Genomic DNA, 14,519 nt, shown 5'->3' on the forward strand with positions numbered 1-14,519 from the left:
GGGATCTGATGGCTTCTTGTGTCCTTCTCAGGTAAAGCATAGAAAATAGGAGTCACAGTGCATAATTTGAAGCATAAAAGGAAAGACAGAAATGCACAAAGAATCAATGGGATTATTATAAATTTCAATAATACAATGTCAATGGTTATTGAGACTTTATTTTGAAGTGCACCCTATTTGAATGAATAAATCAAATTTAAAAATAGATCTATTTATGCATGCAGTTGGTTTAGACTAAATGAATGGGTAGCTGAATATACTTCCAAATTTATAGGAACTTATTTTCATGCTTGCTGAACAATAAATTATTATAATTTCATTTCAATATTGTCATCAATTTATTTCAATTTTATGTTTGAATTTTTGAATCAGCAATTTGAAAATGCTTAAAACAACAACTTAATTGATTAAAAATATTCACTGAGTGGCTGGTTTAAAATAGAACAGCAATTAAAAAAGAATCAACAGGAAAATGTTGTGTTGGAAACTCGACATTTGTATAACCTCTGGATGTTCTGAAGTCAAGAAGAAAAAGACACCATGGGCAGCAAAATAAATGAGGTGTGTGAGGCATAGTGCTTGGATTGATGCCTTCATCAGTACAAAATACAGTTCCTCTGACAAAAGGGACCTTCATTCTAACACAATATGTACATTTTGAGTTTTGCAATTGCCATCTTGAAATTATTCTGCCTTCAACTACTTCCTTGGGACTATCCTCAAAATCTAAATCATTAAATATAAAATACTTTCACTATTTACTCATAACGTTTCTACACACTAGTGCTAATTAATTCAGTTTAGCTGAAATATTCCTGTCATTGGGATGGAACAATATTTAAAGTAATTTTCAGAGTGATTGTTGTGATGGCTAAATGAGACTTGGCAGTTATTAGTTTAATGATGTGGTTCTTTGGGGGATTCGTTGGCTTTTGTATCTTCGATAGCACTGTACCATAAGGAGAAGTGGATTTTGAACAGTACTCTATGGGAATTATTCACAAACATTCTGTAATGAAGTGATTCTCACAAAGGAATGAAATTACATTTTTGTTTTCCTAATTATTTTCTTCCTTCCCAGAAAAAGCCCCTTAATTGAGATTTTAATTTAGCATCAAACAACATTTTCTGGACAAATGGTATGTGTATAAATAAAGATGTGGTGGTCCCAATAAAGGGCAATAATTTCTCAGCTACAAATTGTTTATGCATTTTGAGCAGAAGGCAGTAAACAGTTGTGTGAACTTCCGTGGGGTTAGAAAACAAATGTCCACTATGACCTCTTGGTAGCTGACACAAAAGGAAACACTTAAGAGCATCTGAAATTACCAATGGGACTTGTCATAGATTTCACAAATTACTGCCAGAAAGATCCAGTGACTTTTGTTTACTAAACAAAGGAATGATCATTGGAAAACTACATTATGAGTCCAGGTAGTCAAATGAAAATATTTGTAGATTTTTAACAGGTCTTAGAGAAAAATTTTATACCATACTGGAATTCCTGAGCACTAGTATGAATTACCATCTGAGAAGTAATTTCTATATTCAACTAAAGTTTTATGTTTATAAATAAAATGAATCAATCTATTACTATAACCATAATTGCTACAAAAAATAGTTAAATTAGTTCATTAATTTTTATGTATAGGCATAGTCCAATCATCAATTTGGCATACTCAGAAGGCATTTTAGATAATAAAAAATGAACACCAATCCAAGGGTTGCAGTGTCTCCATTAACATTTAAACAATTTTGATTCAGAATTAATTTATTTCTATAGTGACCTTCCCTAAGGAAATAGTTGTGGCTTTATGTATATGGTACATTTAGAAAATATTATCACCTTTCGTGCTTATAGAGAAAGTATAAAGAAGGTTCGTTCAGCTGCTTAGACTAAATCCCATGTTAAAAACACATCAATGTATTATCAGTAGTTCTAATAAAATATATAAAATGAATTTGATTCATAGTGAAAGGATCTACTTTACTACACTCTGAATTAATTGTAATAAATTTCATGCATTTTAAAAGGACAAAAATTTTCTTTGGCTGAAGAGATGGCTCAGAGTTAATGAGAACTTGTTGTTCTCCTGGAGGATCTGATTTTTGACTTCCATGGATGGCTCACAGTCATCCATCAGCCCAGATCACTATTTCCAGGGGAAACCCTGAAACTTCTGACAACCTCAGGAATTGCAGAATACACAAGCAAACATGCCAGCAAACCACTCACATAGACAAAATACAATAAGTAAATCTAAATAAATATTTTTATATTGCTTGCTTCACATGTCAATCCCAGCTCCCTCTCCCTCAACTCCCTCCTCCACAACCCACAAGTTCCCTACCCCCCCAAACCCAACCCCTTCCACTCCCCAGGGAGGGGGACATCCTCCATGGGGGATCTCCAAAGTCTGTCATATTATCCAAGGAAAGGCCTAGTCCTCCCTCATGTGTCCAGGCTGAGAGAGCATCCCTCCATGTGTAATGGGCTCCCAAAGTCCATTCTTGCACTGGAGATAAATACTGATTTGCTACCTGAGGCCCCATGGATTGCTGAGACCTCCTCACTGAAACCCATGTTTAGAGCATCTGGAACAGTGCCATGCTGGCCTCTCAGCCATTAGTCTGGATTCCATGAGCTCTTTCTTGTTCAGGTCTGCTGTTTCTGTGGGTTTCTCCAGGCCAGTCTTGACCCCTTTGTTCATCACTCCTCCCTCTCTGCAACTGGGTTCCAGGAGTTGAGTTCAGTGTTTAGCTGTGGTTGTCTGCCTCTGCTTCCATCACCCATTGGATGAAGGCTCTAGGATGGCATATAAGGTAGTCATCAATCTCATTATCAGGGAAGGGCATTTAAGGTAGCCTCTCCAATATTGCTTACATTGCCAGTTGGTATCATCTTTGTAGATCTCTGGAAATCTCACTATTGCCAGATCTCTCCTCAAATCTATAATGGCTCCCTCTGTTATGGTATTTCTCATCCTGCTCTCCTCTATTCTTCCCCCAACTCAACCTTATTGCTCCTCCTCTCCCCACCTCTTCTCCCCTGCCTTTCTTCCAGCTCCCTCTCCCCTCCCAACATGCTCCCAATCAACTCAGGAGATCCTGTCCCATTCCCCTTCTAAAGGGTACCATGCATTCTTTCTTAGGGTCTTCCCTGTTTCCCAGACTCTCTGGCAGTAGAACTGTAGGTTAGCAATCCTCTGCTCCATGTCTAACATCCATATATTAGTGAGTACATACCATGTTTATCATTTGTGACTGGGTTACCCCACTCAGGATGGTTTCTTCTAGTTCCATCCATTTGCCTGTGAATTTCAAGATTGCATTGTTATTTTTCCCCCACTGAGTAGTACTGCATTGTGTAAATGTACCACATTTTCTCTATCCATTCTTCAGTTGAGGGGCATCTAGGTTGCTTCCAGGTTCTGGCTATTACAGATAATGCTGCTATGAACATAGTTGAACAGATGTCCTAATTGTAAGAATGTGAATCTTTTGGATATATGCCTAAGAGTGGAATTGCTGGATCTTGTGATAGACTGATTCCCATTTTCCTGAGGAATCTCCATATTGATTTCCAAAGAGGTTGTACAAGTTGGCACTCTTACCAGCAGTGGAGGAAAAGATACAAATTATTATAATGAATAGACAAAACTTAAAAAGAAATGTACTGAATGTGAAACCATATTCATAGGTAAGAAAACACCAAGAGCAGAATTTAAGGAATAATTTTGTTAGCAAAGTGGCAATAATAGTTCCTCTTCTAGCCTCCATGATGTCACCTGCCATGAGTAGTTGGCTAGGTTTACAGTGCCAGGCATGAACTCCCTCCCACTATGTCAGCTTTAATTGCATTATATGGCTGCTGGTTACATCCAATATGTAAGTGCCACTATTGTACTTAGTGGATCTTGTAATACTAGTCATTGTTGTGGCTAATTGATATTGCAATTGGGTGTAATTGTATTTATTCCCCCTTTGGAAGTTTGCATAGCACCCTCTGACACTATGAGAGATAGTCCTCAGAGATGAGGCTTCCTTATCAGTTCCTGCTTGATTCCTCCATTTACATTGGCAGAAGTGTTCGGTGGCTTCCTCAATGGGGTCTTACTTTAAAGTCCTAGGAAACAACAAAGAGCATCAACAATAATCTATATTGTTTGTGGAGTTTCTTAAAATCCCATATCCAACAAATACCTCAAAGACAAATTTCTCATGCTTGGTTGTCATTGAGTTTATTTTTTTAAGAAAAAAAAATATATATTACAGATTTTAAGCTAACTTTTTCTGCTTGGAATTTTACAGGCTTTTTATACTGCATAGATTTTGAGATACAGTTTATACTTTAGCAAAAGTTTAAACATATAAGAGAACAGGATATTCTCTTAAATAAAATCAAGGGAATCAGTATGAGATAAGCAACAATAATCCCTATTGGGAATAGTGTAGTTTATAGCTGTTTTTAAGCACAGAGGGTCTTTTCCTGGGATGTTCTGCTTTTCTCTTTTGTTACTTGTCATAGGTGGCCATACTGACATGGGACAGAGACTTTGGAGAAAACTTTTAAATAAATGTGCTTTAGTCTGGAGAAGAAGGGGCAACTCAAATCCAGAGCCAACACTTTCAGTGTTGGCATGAAACAGTATTTTTTTAAATATTATCCTTTCTGGAAAGGCATTTAGATCTCTGCAATACAGATTTCAGTGATCTACATTTCCGTGTGTGTGTGTGTGTGTGTGTGTGTGTGTGTGTGTGTGTGTGTGTGTGTGTGTGTAGATGGGAGCAAACAACATGAAGTGATTCTACCTCTTAGCAGTTAAAGACACATCAGGACTTTGTAGGTTTGGAGAGGCATAAGATCAACTAGGCCAAAAGCATAAAGTAAATGAGGTATAAGGCCAAAAGATCTCTGCAATGCAGATTTTGTGGTCTACAGTTCCATAAATAGTGTGTGTGTGTGTGTGTGTGTGTGTGTGTGTGTGTGTGTGTGTGTGTGTGTGTGTGTGTGCAGAAGGGAACAAATGTCTTGAAATGACAACTAGGCCAAAAGCATCAAGCAAATGAGGTATGAGGCAAAAAGAGCTATACCACAGTTAGGAATAGATACAAATTTGCAGGGCCAGAAGGAATGGAGAGTATTCTGGTCCTGGGCATGATTGAAAGCCAGAGCCTTGAGGAAAATTTAAGTGAGCTGGGAAACTTAGGACATATGAGTCCTGAGATAATTCTGCCATTCATCTTATGGAGTTACATAAATCAGTTTACATGCTAGGAATTGAAAGTTCCAAATTTGGGCCATCAGTGGCCATTTGTTGGAGCCAGATTTGGAATGAGAGCTGAATATGTGAACACAGTATATAAGGTCTCACAGATGAAGCTTTATAGATGAGCAGGCCAAGGTCATCAGCAGGGTTCATTATCATGTTGCTTACAGGGTTCTCTAAATTCTGAAAAGATCAAATGATATGGTGGCCCATGTTTGACTCCGTTCCCATCTGGAGTTTATTCTGACTTAGAATTCAAGCTTGCTTGCTCCAGTCTCCTCGAGAGCCATGAGAATGTTCTGATTAAGCCTCTGGGGAAGAGCGTATTATCTGTCTACAGAGCTACTGATGCCAGCTGTAGGCACTGCAATAGATAACGAAGCTGCTCGCTGCTAGCAGGACTCACATGATAGATAGTGACCCTTGTTGCTTCTCGATTCAAGGACAGTTCAGGGGGCTGGTTAACGGATATACTGTTGTTTGTTCTGCTTTTTACCTTTAGTCTGTATATAAGCTGGTTCTAAATTAAACGCGGGGCTGTTTGGCATTGACCTGGATGGTAGTCCTCCCTACTCTATCCTGTGTTTCTGTATCTGTGTCTTTTATCTGCTGTTTCTCAGTCCTAGCACCACTTTACAGGTACCCTAGCTGACTCCTTGGCTCAAGCTACTAGAAAATGATCCCAAAGTTTAAGTTCACCCAAAACACATACAATTCTAGGGTTAAGGAGCCACAGGGCCAGTGGAAGGTTGTCAGAGCCTTTAGCTGATAGAGTGGTAGGCAAGTGGAGAATCCACGAAACTTTCTCGCACCAGTGAGTCCCAAAACTTAATCAGGTAGCTCTGTGTTAGGCCCAGATTACCTTTTCCTGGTAATTTGTTATGTTGTGCCCCTGTTCTGGTTGATTGCAGCACAGGCAGGTTCCTACTCAGGTCAGACTGTACAAGGGTAGTCAGATGAGAGAGAAAAAGGGCAGATATGAGAAAAGAAGAAGAGAAAGTTGCCCGTGAGAGATGGTTGGCACTGCCAGCTGTTTTAACCTGGAGCCAAGGAGCATGTGAGAGCCAAGAAGCTCCCGGATTTCCCATTCTGTGTTTCAGAACAATGTTTTAGATTATTGAAAAGGCAGCTGGAGAGAGAGAGAAAGAGGAAGGAATGAAAGGCTTGGTCTGACCTAAGGCAGGACCATGTTTCTTCACTGATTGGGACATGTGTAGATGGACAAAATACCTACAGAGGAGGATGGGGTGTGTCCCCTTATAGGGGCAGAGATGACTTCCAAGTTCACAAGGGAAGCTGGAAAGTGTATTCTTTAAGCAGGAAACTATCAGAACCCGTTACAGAAATCTGCAAGTGTTCAAAATGAAGAGAACTACTGCCTGTGGCTTTCCCAGTCCAACTTGAGGCTTAAGGACTATCACAGGATTGGGGATGATTTAAGACCCAGAGAAGGAGGATATTTGATGTAAGATAGAGTCTTCTATATGTTACAAGGAAGCTGCACCTTTGAAGTCTAAAAATAAGATTCACCTAACCAAGACCAGCACAATAACAACGCTATATGATATGCCAATAAAAAAGAAAGTGAAAATCTTACAAGAAAAATCCAATTTTAAAGATCTACAGCAATTAATGAATATTGACAAAGGGTCTTTTTCCGGACATGTCCTTTGTCAGATCACTTAATGCCTAGTGTCCAAACCTTAACACATACCATATGGACAACAATAAATGAACTCGTGTGTGTGTGTGTGTGTGTGTGTGTGTGTGTGTGTGTGTGTACAAGGAAAAAGTTATAAATTTGAAAGGAGTTGGGCAGAGATATAGTAGAATTTGGAGGGAAAAAAGATAATTTAGAAATGTTGTAAATTATTTTTTTAAAGAACAAGGAAGATTTTTTTAGTTAATATTGAAAAATATTTTTTTTTTATTTTTTAAGGTCTTTAACTTTGCTAGCTAGAAAACAACTGAAATTTTAATGAATTACAACTGATTGTTAGTGGAAATAGTTGAAATCAATTCCTATTAGATTATCTGGTTTTTCTCTGACGCTCAGTCTTTAAAAACTAGAGAGTTGAGATTCCTCATTTGAATACTTGACTGATTTTGCAAACTTCTTTTCAAGGGAAAAGGTTAATGGGCCTCTTCCCCATGAGTGGCTTCCCCACTTCCTTCATATCTAAACTATGTTTATAGCTTGGCAGCAATCCAGGTCTAACAGCAGAAATAATGACAAAATTCATGGTGCATTTAGACCTGCCCAGCTGCATTCAAACATATGAAGCTCAACAAAGTGTGTTGACCATGTGGAAAAAGTAGCAGTGTTTTGCTTCTTTTGGTTATCAGTGCTTCCTATTTTCTGGTTTTAATAAGATCATGAAGATTTCCAAAAACCTGAAAATGTGATTTTTTTTTTTTAGAAATGTCTACACCCTCAGAGAGATTAGTGTGAAATTCTAAAGCAAAAACAAGAAAACAGGAAAACTAAATATAGACAATACTTTGGCACAATTCAGGGGAAAATATTTGTGATAGTTTTGGTATTAGCCACAGACAACTAACTATATAAAGGGTTTACAGCTTGTGACTTGTTACTTGTATTCATAGTACAGTCTCTAAAGGTTTTTAAAGTGCCAGAATACTAAGTTTGCTTCTTAGACACTAAATGTGTTGATCACTACTAATGGAGTTATGGAGTCAGTCTGTTCTTGGATGCTTTGAAGCCAGGCATTCATTGTTCCTAAGAATTTGATAAAGAATCCATGAACAAATACAAACAAAAATTAAGTAGTATAAACAGTGTTACATACAGCAGCATCTCCAGTATCTAAGAAACAATATTGTTAAAAATAGTGGCTCCCAAAGAAAATTCAATAATGTCTAGTGTTCTCACCTAACTCAATAGGTCTTATACCTTAATGGGCACTATGGTTTTTTGTTTCAAAACAAAATGTATTTATGAAATCAATAGTGTTGAGTCAGTTAAATTATTCTCTATTGGTAAAAATACTTATTCATTATTTTATGTATTCCCCATTTCTCAGTTTCTTACAGTACATTTTTAATATTGTCATTTCCTAAATGACAAGGTTTAAAGGATACTATGTTCCCTGAGCTTCTGCAAGCTCCACTGAGAGTAGCTGTTAAGGACAGAAATAACACTTACAAAAGAATGTTCAGATCCTCAAATGAAATTATGTTTACCATATATAAAGGAAAAGCAGAATAATCGCAGGTCTTGGTCCATTGAACCTGACACATCTCACCCATTTTGAAATCAGAGCAAACCTGATTTCCTATAGATGAGGTTTAGAAAACTGTACCCATTATAACTCTATTATGGGATGGGCAGAGATCTGTATACTCAGGAGGCATATGAGGCTCAAATTCTCCATCCTTTCCACAAGGATATATAGATGGTTAGCAACTGGTATAGGATTGTTATGGGTGCCTAAAAATTGTCCATGATCCTACATGGACTCATTCACTTAGTCATTTAGCAAGCCCAACTTGATTAGAATGTCTTCTTAAGTCTACATTGTCTTTTGATCTGGAATCAAAAGCAACAGACGACCCATGAAAATTCATACAACACATAGAAAGAGAGGTAGAAACACATTTTCCAAATGGAAAATATTTGACTAAATTTTAGGTATTTTGCAAAATATTTATATTCCAAATTTGACATATTTAATGCAATCTTCACATACAAAACTCAATTTTCCCACATACCATGAAATATACGTAGTCTTTGGAAAACAGCCTGATGTTACATTTTTAGAAATTTGAGTTCAATGTCTGATACTAAGTAGTGAGGTAACTTAGCTTCCACACATCTGAATTATGGATAATAGGGACTGCACAGTTGTTAAGGGCGTGAACTGCTATTGCAGAAGACCCAAGTGCATACAGTTTGTATCACCCACAGCAGGAACATTCATAACCACCTGTAGCTTCAGCACGAAGGGATTTGACAATATCTCTTGGCCCCCCAATAGACTGTGCTCACATGCACAAACACATACCCCAAAAGACAAACACACATACACATGATTAAAATCTAAAAAAGTAATGGAATATAGATAATGAACATTAATAAAATTTAGTATATATGACAAACATCATTTTTACTTACTTTCTGGAAGATTATATAATCCATAGCTTTAATATATCTGGCATATTGATCATCTTTCTCCACAGAGTATTTTTTAACACACTAAATAACATGATATTTTAAAAAGGTCCTTTTTACGCTGGCATTGATTTCTTTTTTTTCAACAATCTATGAAAATTCTGGAAATATGCAAACATTTCAGAGACTTTTCCTATGGATTTCCTAGTGGCTGTCTTTATATTGCTCTATTAATTGTGTTCAGGTAAGCCATCTTCCATCTCACTGAAGGAACATGTAATATCAGCACTCCTCAATGGCATTTTGTACTGTCTACTTAAAATGCCAGTTTACTTGTTATTTTTAATTTGCAAGTCAATGTCTCTTCTATTGAATGATATGCCTATATGAGAACTTTTTCAATAAATGACCAGAGTACATTAAAATAATAATAGGATAAAGCATGCTTGCCTTATAATTTTGCTTGCCAAATAGTTTGAAAAGCCATCCCCTGCTTTTATACTTTAATCACGATTGTCCTTTTCCATACATAGTGGTATGTGTATTTACTGCCAGTACCATGAGGGCTGAGGAAGAAGCTCTTTCCTTTGGTGGCAGCTGCATCCATAAATTCTGTCCAGCATAGACTATATAGTGTGACCTTTCTCACAAACAGAATGTGTTCCTTTATTTTGTTATCCCATGATTGTGGCATATTGTGTGATACCAGTTTGTACTCCTGATGAATAAGTTAATTCAAAAGAAAACTCTTGGTGGCTTTGGTTTAATTGTACTAGGCCAAAATAAAGGAGGTAAGATTTATTTTTTAAAATGTTGTTTAATTTTATAACGAAAGGGAGTTCATTCATTCATTTAAACTTTTCATTTGTTTTACACATCAATCAGTTTCCCCTCCCTTCTCGCCTCCATTCCCTCCTCTTTCCCATCTACCCCACTCCCCATCCAATCCTCCTCCATCTCCATTCAGAAAGGGGAAGGCCTTCCATGAGCTTGCACAAAATAGCAAGGCACACCAAGTTGAGGCAGAACCAAGCTCCCCCGCTTATATTGAGGCAGGGCCAGATAATCCAGATTGGGGGGACAGTTTACCAAAACCAGCAAAACCCAAGGAGAAGTCCTGTTCTCACTCTTAGAAGCCTTAATAAGAAACCAAGTTACATGATTGTGACACACATGCAGAGGGCCTAGGTCAGTCACATGCAGGCTCCCTGACTGTTGTTCCAACATCCATGAACTCCAGCTTGCTCAGTTCAGCTGTCTCTGTGGGTTCCCCCATCATGATCCCCCTACAAACCTTCCTCCCTTTCTTCTGCAAGATTCTTTTAGATCAGCCAGTCTTTGTCTGTGAATCTCTGCCTCTGCTTCCAGCAGTTACTAGATAGAGTATCTCTGATGGAAATTAGGGAAGTCACCAATCTGTTTTCAGTAGAAAGCCAGTTCAGGCACCCTCTCCACCATTGCTATGAGTCTTAGTTGGGGTTATCCTTGTGGGTTCCTGGGGGTTTCCCTGGCATCAGATCTCTCCCTAACCCCAAAATGCCCCCTATCAAGATGGGTCTTTTGTTACTTTCTCCCACCATCCTTCCTCCAACTCCCCTCCTGCACCCAGCCTGCACAACTGCTTCCTCTATTTTCCATCCTAGTTCACCCAGGAGAACTTTTCTATTTCATCTTCCAAAGGAAATCCATGCATCCCTCTTTGGGCCTTCCTTGTTATCTAGCCTCTCTGAGGCTGTGGATTGTAGGTTGGTTATCATATACTTAGCCACCTATGACTGAGTACATACTATATTTGTCCTCCTGGATCTGAGTTATCTCACTCTGAATGATTTTTTTTCTAGTTCCATTCATTTGCCTGCAAATTTCATAAGGTCACTGTTTTTTTTTTTTGTACACCTGAATAGTACTCTATTGCGTAAATGTACCGAATTTCCCTCATCCATTCTTTGGTTGAGAGGCATCTAGTTTGTTTCCAGGCTCTAGATATTACAAATAAAGCTGCTATGAACATAGTTGAGAAAGTGTCCCTGTGGTATGATTGTGCATCCTTTGGGTATATGCTCAATAGTGATATCGCTGTGTTTTGAAGTAGGTTGATTCCCAATTTTCTAAGAAACCACAATACTGATTCCCAAAGTGGCTGTACAAGTTTGCACTCCCACCAGCAATTGGAGGAGTGTTTCCCTTTCTCCACATCATCTCATACATAAGCTGTCATCAGTATTTTTTTAGAGATTACTGTGATTTTTATTTAATTTGAAGTCCTGATTAAAATAATAGCAGTGAGAATGAAGCTTTACAAATGGCACAAAATTACTACATCATTGATATGGCTTTTACACTGATTGGATATAGAAACAAAAAACAATAACATTAGAATTAAGGCAGTAAAAACCAAGTTAAGCACATTACCCTGACACAGTCCTTAGTAAAAAGCTATTCTGGTTAGGTGGTGTTGACATTGCTGCATGTAGGTTCTGTTGCTTTCAAGGGCTCTGAAGAGCTTTATTCATTAAAGAAAACCAAACAAAGATCCCTCTCTCTGGCCAACAATGGCCAGAAGCAGCTTTCTGAAGTCTCCACTCCTGTCACTAGCAATCATTGTTCTCAGGTTCTTCTGATGCATCTGGGTGAACATCGTCTTTATCTGAACAAGGTCTATCTCACTTTGAGTGACCACAGTCCTGACCAGGGTGGAGTCATCTGTGCCAGCACCTTTCATGGAGTAAGTAGAGTCACTGAGCAAAGAAGGTAGGGTGGTTTAGGGTGCACTGCAAGATGGTTTTCAAACCACATTCAATATATCTAGTGAACTATCAGCTTACACTGCTTAACAAATCTCTATTAGCCATCCTGGAATAAACCTCCATGGTGGCTTTCAGCTGAGGGAATCTTCTGGTGGCAAGGATCATGTTGAAGCAGGACTCATCTGTCCCTAGCTTCCCCTCAGCAGCCTGATAGAGGTGCTGGGCATCATCCTGAACCATAGGGTGGTTTACACTCTGGTTCTTATCAAAGTTTCCCTGGCACATGGACACAAGGAGACATTCAAAACATCCTGAGGTATCTGACTTAATGTCCTTCTCAAGGTCTTGTCCAAATTCTGATTGATAACATCTAACAATGTCTTGAATCTCTTGATTTGTTCTTGTTCATAAAATCTCTATCAATACACATTCTTGAGGTCCTGCTCCCTTCATTGCTTTCGTTAAACTTCAGGCATCATAGTATGTAGAAGGCATGAACAGGGCAAGGATCAATTCTTCCATATTTCCACTCAACTCTGACTTGAACTTTAATTAAATCCTTGCCATACATGGTCTTAAGGACTGCTTTAATTTGTTGCCTCTGGTCATTGGAACTGCTGGACATGACACCCGCAATTGCTTGCTCATCTGCCCCAAACCACTTCATTGCTTTGAGGAGAATTTCTGCATCTCGCAGAGGCTAGTTGGACTCTTCCTTGGGTTCCCTGAGTCATCGCAGCAGGCTGGCTAGGATAAGGAGCTTGTCCTCCAAGGTATTTAAAAGGCATCTGTCCTCCAGGAAAGCCACCTGGTACTGGAACCTGGGCTGGTCCACCACAGTAAGACTGTGCAGGTGGCTGTGGATAGCCAGAAAAGCCTTCTCTACCAGGTGGGGCTCAAAAGCCTTGTCCTCCCAGATAGTCTGAAGCATCCCCTGGACTTGGGGTAATAGGATAGCCCCCAGGGGCTGGACAACCTCCAGGTGTAGCATAGCCTCCAGCTCCTGGGTAGCTGCCACTTGGTGCTGGTGGGTAAGCACCTCCTCCCACTGGGATAGGAATACTGACCTGTAGGGGGAAAAGATGACTCCTGACCTACAGGAGGATATCCAGGGAAAGGTGTGTAGCCTGTAGGGCGATAGCCTTGGTATGACATTCTGAACGAGGAAGCAGCATCCTGTCATCAGTATTTTTTATCTTAGCCATTCTGGCAGGTATAAGACGCTGTCTCAAATCATTTTGACTTACATTTTCCTGATGACTAAAGGTTTTGAGCAATTCTTTAAGTGTCTTCCAGCCATTCAAGATTCTTCTGTTGTGAATTCTCTGTTTAAATTTGTACTATATATTTTAAATGGATTACTTGGCAGTTTAATATTTAGCTTCTTGGGTTCTTTATGTATTTTGGAGATCAGCCCTCTGTCAGATGTGGGGTTGGTGAGAATCCTTTCCCACTCTGTAGGCTGCTATTTTGTCTTATTGAGTTTCATAAAGTCCTCAGTGATTAGAAAATGATTGAGTCTCTTTATGATCATTATTTGGGTATATCTACAAAAAACAACAAAATTAATAATACAATGTAATTTTATTGCCATTCTGTTTATTTACATAACAAGAAAGATTTAAAAAATCAAAAGTTGTTATTTGCTACCATTTGTCCTATACCCAGAGAAAAATATCCCACCTTAATCATTGTGGTTAAATTAGTATGTGCCAGTAATATACTTTCCAAAGCCCTCTTTGATATTCCTATGGTTTCCCAATAATTTATTTTTAGCATCAGTGAACTTCTTTATACCCTTCCTTTTACATACATTAGAGCAGTTCATACTGCATGAATATTTCCTTCTTTGGTATCTCATTACTTTTTCTGACATTTTTCTTTATTATCATTACTTAAAATACCAATTCAAAATATCTATTTACTTATCACTTCTCTCTAAATATATCATTCTATCTTTATCTAACTACCAATTACCTATCGGCTTACAACCTATAAACATGTGCAATATCAACCTATAATTATTTGTCTATATTCATTTGCCTTATTCTGGTTATGAAACATACATATATTATTTTGAGAAGTTTCAGATCACCTCCAAAAAAATCTATTTGAAAAATAGAAGAGGTGATTCTGGACACTGCTCTGGCCCCACCTTCACCCATTATCCCCACTTTTTCCTGGGCCAGTTCCTCCCATAGAGTATACCCACCTAGGCAAGGACGACCACCCTGAGTCCAGAAATACCTCACTCTTGGTTCCCCCTCTGCCTTCCACCCTTTTCTTGAGAAAGGCTCATCCTAAGTCCTGAAACACCTCTGCTCTCTGCCTGCCACCTGAGCCCTGTGCCTCCCTGCCACTTGAGGTGAG

General features: G+C 38.5%; 1 pseudogene; it reads right to left on the reverse strand.

Moving 5' to 3' along the window:
* Window positions 1–11,914: 11,914 nt before the first annotated feature.
* On the reverse strand, window positions 11,915–13,652 carry LOC100751323 (annotated as a pseudogene).
* Between the last annotated feature and the right edge of the window lie 867 nt (window positions 13,653–14,519).

Source organism: Cricetulus griseus (genome assembly GCF_003668045.3).
Source record: "Cricetulus griseus strain 17A/GY chromosome 1 unlocalized genomic scaffold, alternate assembly CriGri-PICRH-1.0 chr1_0, whole genome shotgun sequence".
Taxonomy (NCBI): domain Eukaryota; kingdom Metazoa; phylum Chordata; class Mammalia; order Rodentia; family Cricetidae; genus Cricetulus; species Cricetulus griseus.